This window comes from Bufo bufo, chromosome 2 (genome assembly GCF_905171765.1).
Source record: "Bufo bufo chromosome 2, aBufBuf1.1, whole genome shotgun sequence".
Classification (NCBI taxonomy): Eukaryota; Metazoa; Chordata; class Amphibia; order Anura; family Bufonidae; genus Bufo; species Bufo bufo.
This window is the reverse complement of record NC_053390.1, coordinates 100,302,953-100,317,971: the sequence shown is the minus strand read 5'-3', so window position 1 is coordinate 100,317,971 and position 15,019 is coordinate 100,302,953. Positions and strand designations below refer to the sequence as shown.

General features: G+C 44.5%; 1 protein-coding gene across 2 annotated transcripts in view; it reads right to left on the bottom strand.

The window, feature by feature from the left end:
* Positions 1 to 15,019, bottom strand: part of LOC120992394 (microtubule-associated serine/threonine-protein kinase 4-like) — a 301,883-nt gene that overhangs the window by 218,876 nt on the left and 67,988 nt on the right. The window contains exon 1 of one of the 2 annotated variants that reach the window (XM_040421359.1): positions 133 to 149. The exons of the other annotated variant lie outside the window; for it this stretch is intronic. The gene's annotated coding sequence lies outside the window, so the exon portion shown is untranslated. Of the gene's footprint in view, positions 1 to 132; positions 150 to 15,019 lie in introns of those variants that run through there. 2 annotated transcript variants of the gene reach the window in all.

Here is a 15,019-nt window from a genome sequence, read left to right as displayed (position 1 = left end):
ATAAAGCATGCATACATCGAGCTGCAGAGCATCCGAGGCTGTCAGTAAACACACAACCTAGACGGCTATTGGTCACACTAAAGCTAATGCCATGCACAAACCATCGAAATATTAAAGCGAGAGAATACTTACTCCAAGGTCAAGCCTGGAATCCGCAGCCTTTCCCGCTGGGCTTTCATGACTGTTATATTTTACCATCTATTGAGAACGTGACACACATCCACTGGCAGCATCCTGGCGCTGACAGAGCCAAAATGAGCCACTATAAAGGAATGGACTAACAATCTCAGGGGGAGGGGGATTCTCCAAGTTTGGGTCCTTCCACCTCTAGCTGTAATAAAGAGATGTCAGCTGCTATATTCAGGTTAACACGATGAATACAGCACAGATTTTTTTTCCCCCTTGCAAAGCAAAATGCACACTAACAGAATTGCAAATGAGGCTCCGAGCGTTGCATATTAAGTGGCTCCCAGTCTCTGCCGGCTGCCAGGCTTTTCCTTCCTCAGCTCCGTCAAATGAAGTCTCTTCAAAAGACTGACAACAACACACACACACAAAAACCCTGCAATGCACATTAAAAGCGATTCACCTAAGGATACGTAATCATTAACCCTCACTGAGCCTGCACTGGCTAGTCCAGAGAGGCACCACAGACAGATCACTAGACATAGCCTGCAGGCACATGATGACTCTTAGATGCAAACAAAATGTATTTTAAAAAAAAAAGCTAATCATATTAACAGAAACAACTATAAAGAGTCAATATGAGAACAGAGACTGATTTCTTTTACCTATTATTCTCAGAATTTCTAAGAATACTATACAAGCATGTAACGCTCGTCAAAAGACGTAAATGCAAATGCCAGAAACAGAATATTTTACGAAATTGCACCTATAATTGAGCGTTGGTGAAAGAGAAGAAACATGTTCTCATTGACAAGTCTACCTATTGTGTTGCAGCAGTTGTATTATATAGCAAAACATCTGAGTTCTACAAATTGTGGTTGCTTTGAGCTACACAACATCAAGTTGTGCCAAACTCTCTCCAGTCACCAAACCATCCTAAACCAATCATACTCCAGTGGGAACGATGGTAGCTTTGACAATATCATAAATATACAGAGATAAGAAAAAAGTTGAGTTAAGGAAGGGGAGTCCTACCAATCACAAGAATGTAGAGATGCGACCCATCTGCAGCAGGGATTGCTGCCACCGTCAAGGGCACAGCTAAGGGGCAGCTGGTGGGTCATGTGCCCAGTGTCAGTACCACACTCCATTTAGAAAAGGGATATTCCTGATGGGGCAATCACTTTGAGCCATCCCTAATATGCACTTACCCTTATCATAGGCAGACTTTCCGACACCTGGTGGAAGAATTCAGTCAATTGCCCTAGCTCAACCCCGGCCAACACATTGTGGCTTGTTGGTGGTACTCAGAACCTGGAGCACATGAGACATGGACCAAATGTCTTGGACCGCCAATGGTCGCATGAAACCTGCCTAAGATGGGATATAAATGGTCTAAGAGGTGGATCTGGTTGCAACTACTGTATGAAAAAGTGGTCTTCCAGAGTGTGGTCTTCTCAATGAAATATACTCAGTATCCATAATATATCATGAAACTGAAAATATGTCACAGGAAATCTAGTCTGGATAAGGGGATGGTGTTTTGTAGAGGTTTGAGCTGATTAGATTCATAGTGTTCACTTTTCAAGAAGGTCAAAGGTTTCCAGAAGAAAGCAGCCCTCCATACTGTGGCTGGGGTATTTGCCAACTCTTGTGGTGGTCCTTGAGGTCTCTTCTTTTTCCATGAGTTTCCCAGATGTCCCAGGAGGAGAGATGACAAGCCTTCAATATACAAGTAGGACCAAAACATTTCCTGGAATAACCAAATTATGAATGCATTTTTTGTCATCTGTACCTATCCATACCACATGCAGTGTTATTCAATTGAGGTCTCTGATGGAAGGGTTTGGCCATGTGCCACACGTGTGGCAGCCATGTTGGGACCGGAAGGCTGTATAAACAGAGTTAACATAATACACTGCATAAGGGGTGGTGCGGCTCACTGGGGGACTATGGTGGTGACGAGCTTATTACAGAACATTAATAAGTTGATCAAAGTGGTGTCTCCAGGACAAATGTGAAATAGGGCATTAAGTGGCCAACCTCCTTTAACCTCTTCTAGCAGAACATTTTGCACTGTGTTCACTTTCCATGCAATATATAATAAAGGTTTTATAATTATGACTGGATGACACCAGTGGTTCTTCCTTCCATAAACATTGCTCTTCTATGATATCCAGGTGCTCATATAAGAGTATGTCCACATATGCAGTAATTGCGGTTGCCAGATCCGACAGGCTGTCCTGGCAGGGACTAGCCTGCCAGAGTTTATCGGATCCGGAAATGCTGGATTCTGCTATTCACCGCCAGATCTACATTGACTGTAAAGGGATCTGACGGTGATCAGGCCACTTGCCGGCATAAATGCCAGGTTTTGGATGGACAAATAACGCTGCATGCAGAGTATTTAGTCCAGCCTACAGCTGGCATTTATGCCATAACAGGCTACCGGAAGAGCCTGTCGGATTTAGAAACACAACTGTGATACCTTAAGGCAAATGGACAGGGGTGTTCTAATACCATCTTTAACGGGGTACTACTAGAGAAACACAACCTCTGTCTATTAGCTTTGTCTGATATTGTAGCTTAGTTCCACTGCTGAGAATGGAGCAGAGTTGCAATATCAAATAAAACCTGTGGACAGATGTGACACTACTTTTGGAAAAGCAGACACTTATCTGTGTAATTAAATAAAAACACCTTAATTTAAGAAACACAATATGTTAGACGTAGTGTCGGAGAGAAAAGAAGGTTTTCCACATTTTCTAACCTTTATTTCACTTACAAAAATATGCAGAACGTTCACAGCTCTTCTAGGGATTTCATAGATTCTCAACTAAATATCATAGTGTCCAAAGAGTTCCCCAAAGAGCCATGTCAATCACAGCACTTCTTACTGGTGCAGTAAACTAAACTTAACTTGGAATGCTACAGGCACACAAAGAGAAGAAACACTGAATATTAACGGTGTGGTAAATGGCTTATACTAAAAATGTGGGCAAGTCCATAGAGAGCTATACCTGTACCCCATGGATCCCCCAGAGATTAACGGAGCAGCCGCTCTGTTTATTCTGTGGGGCTCCCTGTTTGGTGACACGACAGCGCTCAGAAGGGATGGAGTGCTATCTGGATTTGTTAACATGGAATTTGATAAAATAGTTTTTAAAAACCATAACTTTTTTATTTTTTCGTTGACTGAGCTGTGTGAGGGCTTGTTTTTTAGAGTGACAAGATGTTTTTATTGGTAACATTTTGGGGTACATATGATTTTTTTATTTGCTTTTTAATCCATTTTTGAGTTCACCATGTGGTATACAAGATAATAGATGACAAATTAATAATAGATGAGCTCACCTGTGCTGTATCTTGGGGGGAGGCACGTAGTGTGCTGGGAATGAAGCGCAGTAAATACAATGAAAAAAGGGGGAAAAGTCCAGCTTCCAGAAAAACTGTTCAGACACCACGTCTACGCGTTTCAGATCTTACAACCATGATCCTTACTCATGATGAAGTGGTGTTAGCAACCCTGAGTTTATATATGTGATTTGACCAATCAGGTACAATTTTAAAAAACACGCCCATGGGTGTATACATATAAAAACATACAATACATATACATACAACACATACATATATAATAAAACATATCAATATGCAATATTAGATCGTGTCTATGATTCAAACTTGTTGGTATACAACTGCCCGTTTAGAAAATCCAAAAGGATTCCCTGTTCAGGAGCTTGCGTTTATGGTCACCACCTATGCTGGGTGGAGTAACTCGTTCCAAGCCCTAAACAAGGAAACCTGTTGTGTCTCCCTGGTGGACAACCGCATAGTGAAAACTGACAGCTGAAACATTCCTGCTCTTAGTGTGGGGTATGTCAGAATCTGTAAAGATTTATCATACTTTTAGATCATTGGTTGTACATCCAACCTACTGCAGACGGCACAAAGAACAGGTAATCCAATAGCCAAAATAACTAGTGTTGCAATTAATATATTGCTGTATGCCAAAAGTGTGTCCATTAGCCATAGATTGGATAGAACAACCAAAATTCATGAACTGGCAACAAGTACAAATGCGATGTCCGCACTTGAAGTTGCCCTTGTACTGCAACCACGCAGTTTCCTACAACATTTTTCAATAAACATAATAGGACTGACTTTTTGTGCATTAGTGGGTGTACCACGAGCTACGCATTTAAGACCTGTCTCGGTGGCCTGTGCCCATTGTTCATCAAAGCAAAAAGTTTGTTATTAATTTTACAGATTTGCGAAAATTCCAGACTAAAGGTGGTAACAAAAACCGGAATGGAATCTGGAAAAATTAAGTCCGGTCTGGATCTGGACAGCGCTATATTTTTAGTACGAGTCGCGATTCCATCTAGGAAATTTTTGTAGGGATAGTCTGTTGGTGACCATCTCCACTTTCGTATTGAACAAGGCATCATTCGAACAATTGCATTTAGCCCTTATCAATTCTCCCTTACGGATATTGTTATAACATGCAGAGGATAGCAAGATGTCGCCAACAGATTTGTATTACTAGCAGTATCCTTACGATACGTGGTAGTGAGGACTCTCATGATTGATCCGATAAATCTTAGAGTCAAATCTAGAAAAGTGATGGATGAAACATCACAATGCAATGTGAATTTGAGTTGACAAGTATTATCATTAAGGAACTCCCCAAAGGAAGGCACAGCCGCCACATTGCCCGATCAGATGAAGAGCAGGTCATCGATGTAGAGACCGTACCACCTCAGAGAGCTCCTATGTATATTAGTAACAGAATAAATAGTGATGTTCCCACCAGACCATATAGATATTAGCCATGGAGGATGAGAATTTTGCCCCAATGAACACACCCCATAACTGCAAAAAGTACTGTTGATTAAACATAAAACAGTTGCGTTTCAATAAGAACCATATAACTTGGCAAACATAATCCTGAAAATCAAGTAAAAAGTCGGCATAAACGGACAAAAACCATTTTAAAGAAGCAATAGCTAGGTCATGGGGAATGACCGTATAAAGTCAAGTGACATCAGCTGTAACCCATACAAAATTCACTGACCCAGAAAAATTATGCAGAGCCTGAAGAACTGCCCTAGTATCCTGCCACTATCTCGGGTTATGTTGAATAAGAGACTAATAAACTTCCTACCCACTCCGATAATCTTTCCAAAAATAAGCCAACTCCAGCAACTTTGCACTGCTCACGCCAGGTCTAAAAAAGTGGGCGGGCCAGCAGGCCCCTCTCATTCACCATTTTCTACACCTGTTTTAGGCGTAGAAAAAGATCTAAATGTAAGACAGCTAGGAAGCTGCCTTACATTTAGAACTTGTGCTGGATGCGCCAAAGTTATGGAGAGGCCTGCCCCTCTTCATAACTGCAGCAGAACTACCGCCAGTGCATGGTGATAAATTTATATAGTTTTTTTTCATGTTTTACTACTTTTTTTTATCATAATATATATTTTTTATATCGGCATATTTCCATTAACAAAGCCGTGCGAAGGATTGCTTTTTACGGGATTGGATGCAGTTGTTATTGGTGTCATTTTGGCATACATATAAAGGGGCGGATTTTGAACTCAATGTGGCACTGATAAAAAAACAAACAAAAAAAAAACGTAGAAGTGGCCCCATGTAGTAGGCAATCTGTAGTTTTTATTGATACTATTTAAGATAGATCATGATATCTGATTGGTGGCAGTCCAACACCCAACACTGATGAGTTGTTTGAACATCTTACCAAACCGGGTGCCGTACATGGTATAGTGCCAGTGCTCAGTATTGCAACTCAGGCCCATTCACCTGAATTAGACTGAGCTGCACATGGGCCATGTGGTCATAAAAGTGACATCACTGGCCTAGGAAGAGGATGCAGTACTTAAACAGCTGATTGGCGGAGGTGCTGCTAGTCAGACCGCCACCTATCCTCAGGATAGGTCATCAATATTCAAGTCCTAGAACACCCCTTTAATTGGGAATACAAGTAAACTCCAAAAAAGATATCTGATGACAGGTGCTCTTTAAAGGGATTCTGTCATCAGAAATGAGCCCTATAAAGCTAAACATATGGCGATGTCCCTTGTAAAACACAGAATCCTAAAGTGAGTTTATCAAATGCCCCTGTGGCTCTATATTCCTAAAAAAGCGGTTTATATCACCTGTCAATCACTTGAAAATGTGTCCAAGGGGACGTCTCATGGTGAAAGGTGCCCGGCTGCAGCCATGTCGTTTAGGTGCCCAGCGCTGCCTTCTGAGCTGAAATCGCCGCCCTCCCTTTCATGCGATCCGCCTACCTTACGTCATCACTGCCTCTCTAACCACCGCTCGCTTCATCCAGATGGCACCTTTCACCATGAGACGTCCCCTTGGACACATTTTCAAGTGATTGACAGGTGATATAAACCGCTTTTTTAGGAATATAGAGCCACAGGGGCATTTGATAAACTCACTTTAGGATTCTGTGTTTTACAAGGGACATCGCCATATGTTTAGCTTATAGGGCTCATTTCTGATGACAGAATGCCTTTAAAGTGAACTGGACGGCTGAAGGAGAACCCAGACTGTGATTCTCTCATCTAATAAATTGGGAAAACAACCAACAGATGCTGTCACAGTCTGAAGACTTAACTATTTGAAAGCAGTATTCAAATGTCTCAAGTGCACCTTTCAGGGGATTCTTCCTTAATTCATTTGCGGTGAATCGCAATAAAAAAAAACGTCTATTTTTCGGGCTGCATAGAGCCTTTATAGTGGTGTAGAACACTGTGCCTTGCAGTAACACGCATAGGGAGTCTGCTGTGGTAATGAAAAAATACTGTGAGTCAGTATGACATGCAGATGACAGGCGTCGCTCTTAGAATCACTGTACACTTCACTTATTTGGGCAGTCACGGGGCCAAAACTGACCAAATAACTCAAGTATGAACTCAGCCTTACAGGTCGATGTTAGTGTAAAGAAGAAGCACACTCCTTGTTCACCGTTGTCAGCTGATTCCACATAGATGTCTATAGAACCTGGTTCTATTTAAACGGTTGTACAAGTAGAGCCCCCCGACAGAGTGAAGAGGGTGTAAGCAGTAAGTTTGTGTTGACGTCACTGATTATTTTGCCCTTCCTCTGATCCATCAGAACAATAACCCACAAAAAACGGATTCTGCCTGTGGAGCATACACCTTTACGCAGTCAGCATTTGCTCAATAATCCATCAGTATTGCTAATGCCAAAAAAGAAACAGGAATAAATCTAAAACAGAGTGACACTGAATGGAAAATTTGCAAGTCTTCTGTGTTTTGTACCCACTCCTGCTTTTGGCTACCAAATCATAAGCCAATTCTGATGGGACCATACAGGCCTTACAGCTGCTACTCAGACAGGATCCGTTGTGCATCTCATAAAAAAAAATGATGATGTCCGCCAGGCCGAAAGCCAAAATAGTGGCCAGTCATGAAGTGGGGAGGGTGGGAACCTATGACATAGTGGTAAGGTGGAAGCAGCATGAGGAGACCACGGAGTGGCCCAATGACAGGGTCTGAAGGTGGAAGCAGTATGAGGCGGCCACCGAGTGCACAATGACAGAGTCTGAAGATGGCAGTAGTATGATGAGGCCAGCGACTGGCAAGGTGACATAGTGTGGACATGGCAGCAGCATGAGGAGACCACAGTGTGGCAAGGTGACAGTGTGCAGATGGCAGCAGCAGTATCCCACAGAGTGGCAAAGTGACAGTGTGGAGATGGAGGCAACAGCATGAGGAGACCACAGAGTGGGAAAGTGACATATTGTGGAGATTGCAGCAGCAGGAGGAGACCACAGAGTGGCAAGGTGACATAGTTTGGAAATGGCAGTAGCAGCAGCATAAGGAGACCACAGAGTGTCAAGTTGACATAATGTGTAGATGGCAGCAGCAGCATGAGGAGACCACAGAGTGGAAAGTTGACATAGTGTGGAGATATCAGCAACATCAGGAGGATACCATAGAGTGGCAAGGTGACATAGTGTAGAGATGGCAGCAGCAGGAGGTGACCACAGAGTGGCAAGGTGGCAGTTTGGAGATGGCAGCAGCAGCTGCATCAGGAGACCTGAAAGTGACCCGGTAGCAGAGTGGGGCGGTGGGTGGAAATACCATTACCCGCTGATGAAGGTGGGTGAAATAAGGAGCTCTTGGCATCAGATGTGTGGCATCAGGCGGGTTGCAGCATCAAAGTAGTAGCTGAGGCAGGTATTCAGAAGAAAATGGTCTCTTGTATCAAAGTGTTGGTGTGGCACCATGGATGATCTAGTCTGATGCATTAGGAATTGGTGGTTGGAAATACTGGCTGATCCACGACTGATTCATCCTTAAAAAGGTCAGTCTCTGCACATTTTGGGTGGACAGGAGAGTTCTCCTTGGGGTAAATATGGCCCCCGCCGCACTAAACACCCGCTCTGATGCCACACTACTGGCCGGGCAGGACAGCTTTTCCAGGGCAAACACTGCTAGTTGCGGCCACAAATCTAGCTGCTGGTGAGTAGTTTCTTCAATATGTGGGTGAATAAAGCTACTCATCAGCGACTCTAGACTCAGGCCGCTGCTGATGGAGCTGGTACTGCTCCTGCCACCCCACCTGTCCCCAGCAGCCATGGCAGTGAAACGTAAGAGCAGAGAGCACCCCTGGTCAGACCTGCGAGAGGATAGACGATGGGGCTGATAGGCAGTGGCAAACTGACTACATAGGATGTCTCTGTAGTAGTTTAGTTTGTCCTCCCTCTCGGTGGGTGTAAAAAAGGCCCCCATTCTGGATCGGTAACTAGGGTCCAACAATGTGGAGATCAGAAGTCATCCCTCTACGCAAGCAAGTGAGCATGCAGCGGGCCATTTGTGCAAGTGACCCGGGGGACTCCCTGTCTCCATCTCCACTACATACTGCCATGTGTGACCGAGTCCTCGTTCTCGTCTTCCTCATCGTCCTGTAGCTCCTCTGGCTGCTCCTGCTGTCCCCTCAGCGGAGTAGAAAAACCACCCATTTGGCTACACATTGCCTGTGCTCCAATGTCCTCCTCCCCCCTCCTCTTACAGTTCAGCCCCCACAGGGCTCATGTGGCGTGAGAGCGAGGCGCCACGTCTCCTGTCCCCTGACCAGCCATTGTTACCATCTGTTACAGGACATGAAGCAGTGGAATGACTATGTTCATCCTGTAGTCCAGGCGACTTAAAAATAACATGGTGTCCTCAAAGGGCCTGAGCAAACAGCAGGTGTCACGCATGAGCTGCCAGTGGCTGAAATTGAAGTTACACAGGGGAGTACTCCTATCTGCTTGCACCATCAAGAAATCGTTGATGGCCTTTCTCTGATCGTATAGTCGGTCCAACATATGAAGGGTGGAATTCCAACAGGTGGAAAGGTCGCAGATCAGCCTATGTTGGGGGATGCCGTTCTGTCGCTGCAACAAAAGGAAGGTGTGCTTTGCGGTATACGAGTGGCTGAAGTGAATGCAAAGTTTCCTGGCCATTATTCGGATGTCTTGCAGAAGGGCGGAAGACTTCAGGAACTGCTGGACAACCAGATTGAACACGTGTGCAATGCAGGGCGCATGGCTCAGCCCTCCTTGACGCAGCGCAGACACAATGTTCCTCCCGTTGTCGGTCACTATAGTTCTGATTTGGAGTTGTCAGGATTCGATTTCTTGATGCATCACACGGAGCAGTTTCTCCCCTGTGTGACTCCTTTCGCCAAGGCAAGCCAGGTGCAGAAGAGGCGTGACACCACCAAGCACTGCGCATGTGGTATGCTGGAGGGGCACTGTGACTTGTCCCTGCAGTGGAGGCTGAGGACATGGAGGCAGACATTGTCGCAGGACCAATGGCGTGAAAACGTGGAGGAGGATGTGGCATCACCTGGCCAAGTTGCTGGTGTGGCTGTGCAGGAACCACATTCACCCAGTGGGCCGTATTGTCCCTGATCGTAGTTACAGCTAAACACGTCGGCGCTGCCGTGGCCTTTGGCAGACACCAACAGGCTCAAGGACTGGCCCACCGTCTGTTCTACATGTGTGCGCAGGGGCTGGTACTGCCTTTTTGGCAAAGAAATGATGGCTTGGGACTCTCCACCTCGACTCGGCACAGGCCATCAGTTCTCTGAAAGGTGCAGTTCTCTGAAAGGGAGGGACTGCACCACCAGCAACTTGGACAGGAGCACGTTCAGCTTCTGCGCCGTTGGATGCATGCACACATACTGTTGTCTTTTGGCAATCGCTTCGGTGATCGATTGCTGACGGAAGGACTGACGAGGAGTAGGAGCAGGAGAATCTGGACCAGCAGAAGATGGGATTGACAGACAGCTCCCTTCGGCTGAGGTTGTGGAGCCTTGACTGGATGAAACAGGGTGCGTGCCACTGGGTGATGTAGCGATTGCTGCGGCAGGCTGGACCACCACATCGGAGCCACGGTTCTCCCAGGCCACTGTATGGCGATGCTGCATATGTTGACGCAGGGCCGTAATGCCAACATTGGCACCCTGGCCACGCTTCACCTTCTGCCCACAGATGCGACATATGGCCACGTTCACCTCCTCTGGCGCTTTGGAAAAAATGCCACACCGCCAAGTAGGTGATTTTCCCCCTCAACTGTCTGCACTAATTGCTACCGCTGCTGCCTCCGTGAACCCCTGCACCACTACTTACCGGGCAGGTAGGCTGCTGCGAAGCAGGTGGTCTACCACGGGCACGTTTGGCTCCCGACCTCCCACTGCTGACACCCTGCTGACTCCCAGCCATGCTACCACCTTGCTGGCTCTGCTGCTGCCTCACGGGCAAGCTGCCACCCTCTTCTCCTGATGAGGATTAAGACATTCTGCACCTGGCTCCCAAGTGCGATCAGCTTTATCATCATCGATTAGTGTCTGCACATCACTTATGTCCTCCTCAATGGCCTCTGGGTCAGGAGCCTAACCGCTCCCAGTACAAGCTCCAATGCCAAATTGTCTATAAATGGATAAAGTTCAGCACTGCTGCTACTCTCCCTAGGAGTGGCCGTCCTGTAAAGATGACTGTAAGAGCACAGCGCCGACTGCTCAATGAGGTGAAGAAGAATCCTAGAGTGTCAGCTAAAGACTTACAAAAGTCTCTGGCATATGCTAACATCCCTGTTAACGAATCTATGATACGTAAAACAATAAATAAGAATGGATTTCATGGGAGGATACCACGGAGGAAGCCACTGCTGTCCAAAAAAAACATTGCTGCATGTTTACAGTTTGCACAAGAGCACCTGGATGTCCCACAGCAGTACTGGCAAAATATTCTGTGGACAGGTGAAATCAAAGTTGAGTTGTTTGGAAGAAACACACAACACTATGTGTGGAGAAAAAGAGGCACAGCACACCAACCTCAAAACCTCATCCCAACTGTGAAGTATGGTGGTGGGGGCATCATGGTTTGGGGCTGCTTTGCTGCGTCAGGGCCTGGACGGATTGCTATCATCGAAGGAAAAATGAATTGCCAAGTTTATCAAGACATTTTGCAGCAGAACTTGAGGCCATCTGTCCACCAGCTGAAGCTCAACAGAAGATGGGTGTTGCAACAGGACAATGACCCAAAGCATAGAAGTAAATCAACAACAGAAGGGCTTAAACAGAAGAAAATACACCTTCTGGAGTGGCCCAGTCAGAGTCCTGACCTCAACTCGATTGAGATGCTGTGGCATGACCTCAAGAAAGCGATTCACACCTGACATCCCAAGAATATTGCTGAACCGAAACAGTTCTGTAAAGAGGAATGATCAAGAATTACTCCTGACCGTTGTGCACGTCTAATCTGCAACTGCAGGAAATGTTTGGTTGATGTTATTGCTGCCAAAGGAGGTTCAACCAGTTATTAAATCGAAGGGTTCAAATACTTTTTCCACCTGCACTGTGAATGTTTACATGGTGTGTTCAATAAAAACATGGTAACATTTAATTCTTTGTGTGTTATTAGTTTAAGTCGACTGTGATTGTCTATTGTTGTGACTTAGATGAAGATCAGATCACATTTTATGACCAATTTGTGCAGAAATCCATATCATTCCAAAGGGTTCACATACTTTTTCTTGCAACTGTACTGTATATATTTCTTTTTGTACTAAAATTGACCGCTAAATCATTTCTGCGCAAAAAACTGTATACGTGAACGGAGTATATATTTCTCGCATTGTACTGAAATAGGCCACTAAATTATTTCTGAACAAATACAAGCAAACGTGACCTGCGCATATATTTCTCGTATTGGACTAAAATAGGCCACTAAACAATTTCAGAGAAAATAATAAAAAGTGAACAGTGTATATTTTTCTCTTTTTCTCTAGAAATATGGCAATAAACGTTTTTAGCACAAAAGACACCAAATGTGAACTAAGTCTATTTTTCTGTAGAAATATGGCAATAAACGATTTTAGCGCAAATAACATCAAATGTGAACTGCGTCTATTTTTCTCGTATTGTAGTGAAATATGACTAACGCTTTTAGCGCAAATAACAGCAAATATTAACTTAGTCTATTTTCCCCTAGAAATATGGCAATAAATGCTTTTAGTGCAAACAACAAAAGTGACCTGCGTAAATATTTCTCGTATTGTATTGAAATAGGCCACTAAATGATATCAGTGCAGTTAACAGCAAAAGTCACCTGCGTATATGTTTATCTTTTTCCACAGATAAAAGCCACTAAAGGCTTTTCAACATAGCACTTGCACCCCAATAACTAATTGCTGAAATGACAGCTGTATTATGAGACTATCTGGATCCCCATGTAATGTTTCCCTGCACTTGTAAATAAAAAAATTTCACAATGAGGATTTTCCCATGACTCCCCCTAGCATCTGCACACGTCTCTCCCTGCCTGTGAAATGATTCTTCTCACTATCCTTTCCTTGCACTAGTAAATCGCTTCTTTCATTTATCAAAAAAAATTTTTAACAATTAGTTTTTCTTTCACTCTCCCTAGCGCCTGCATACACGTCTGTCCCTGAACAAAATACGATAGTGAATGGCAGACTTTAAGATGGCCGCCTTATTTATAGGGCTGTGACATCACCGGGCTGGCTGCATGCATGGCATTATGGGTCATCCCGCCTTCCCAGATTTCCTTGCCCCATGGCCTCACACGTGTAGCCGCCATTTTAGCCACCATTGTAGCCGGCTAGCCGCCATGTTAGGAAAAATTGCGATTCGTTATCACGAAGCGCGAGGAAATTTGCATTCGTTCAGAATCAAATTTTACTGAAATTGGCAACGAATCCGACTTAGTCAGCTTTGATTCGCTCATCTCTAATTATATACTATAATGCGAAAGCACAGCCACTGCTGCTGGATTACAGGATGGTCATAACCCCTGGATATGAGCAGTGTGCAAAGCAAATGAAGCAAACCAGCAAAGGAAGCAATATGGATAATAACAATACATTATAAAGTGCCTTTGTCTACATGGTAAATGCCATTTGCCCCTGTAAAATATCTAGTGGAATACAAATAAAGTCCAAATTTAAAAATTTAAACAATAATGACTGAAGCCATATACTGCAGATCTGCCTCTTGGCAATGAACCCCAAAAATTAAACAGGACCTTATTTCCTGTATTGAATTTGTCAGTAAACATCATCTAAAATAGAGAGTGACGTCAGATTGTCCTTTTGAAAAGATTGAGTATCTCACAACTTGGTTCAATCTGAAAGGTGCCAACGAGCCCTGGTGTAAGATTCCCATATCCTCCAATTCTTTGGCTCTACACTGCGTGCAGAATTATTAGGCAAATGAGTATTTTGACCACATCATCCTCTTTATGCATGTTGTCTTACTCCAAGCTGTATAGGCTCGAAAGCCTACTACCAATTAAGCATATTAGGTGATGTGCATCTCTGTAATGAGAAGGGGTGTGGTCTAATGACATCAACACCCTATATTAGGTGTGCATAATTATTAGGCAACTTCCTTTCCTTTGGCAAAATGGGTCAAAAGAAGGACTTGACAGGCTCAGAAAAGTCAAAAATAGTGAGATATCTTGCAGAGGGATGCAGCACTCTTAAAATTGCAAAGCTTCTGAAGCGTGATCATCGAACAATCAAGCGTTTCATTCAAAATAGTCAACAGGGTCGCAAGAAGCGTGTGGAAAAACCAAGGCGCAAAATAACTGCCCATGAACTGAGAAAAGTCAAGCGTGCAGCTGCCAAGATGCTACTTGCCACCAGTTTGGCCATATTTCAGAGCTGCAACATCACTGGAGTGCCCAAAAGCACAAGGTGTGCAATACTCAGAGACATGGCCAAGGTAAGAAAGGCTGAAAGACGACCACCACTGAACAAGACACACAAGCTGAAACGTCAAGACTGGGCCAAGAAATATCTCAAGACTGATTTTTCTAAGGTTTTATGGACTGATGAAATGAGAGTGAGTCTTGATGGGCCAGATGGATGGGCCCGTGGCTGGATTGGTAAAGGGCAGAGAGCTCCAGTCCGACTCAGACGCCAGCGAGGTGGAGGTGGAGTACTGGTTTGGGCTGGTATCATCAAAGATGAGCTTGTGGGGCCTTTTCGGGTTGAGGATGGAGTCAAGCTCAACTCCCAGTCCTACTGCCAGTTTCTGGAAGACACCTTCTTCATGCAGTGGTACAGGAAGAAGTCTGCATCCTTCAAGAAAAACATGATTTTCATGCAGGACAATGCTCCATCACACGCGTCCAAGTACTCCACAGCGTGGCTGGCAAGAAAGGGTATAAAAGAAGAAAATTTAATGACATGTCCTCCTTGTTCACCTGATCTGAACCCCATTGAGAACCTGTGGTCCATCATCAAATGTGAGATTTACAAGGAGGGAAAACAGTACACCTCTCTGAACAGTGTCTGGGAGGCTGTGGTTGCTGCTGCACGCA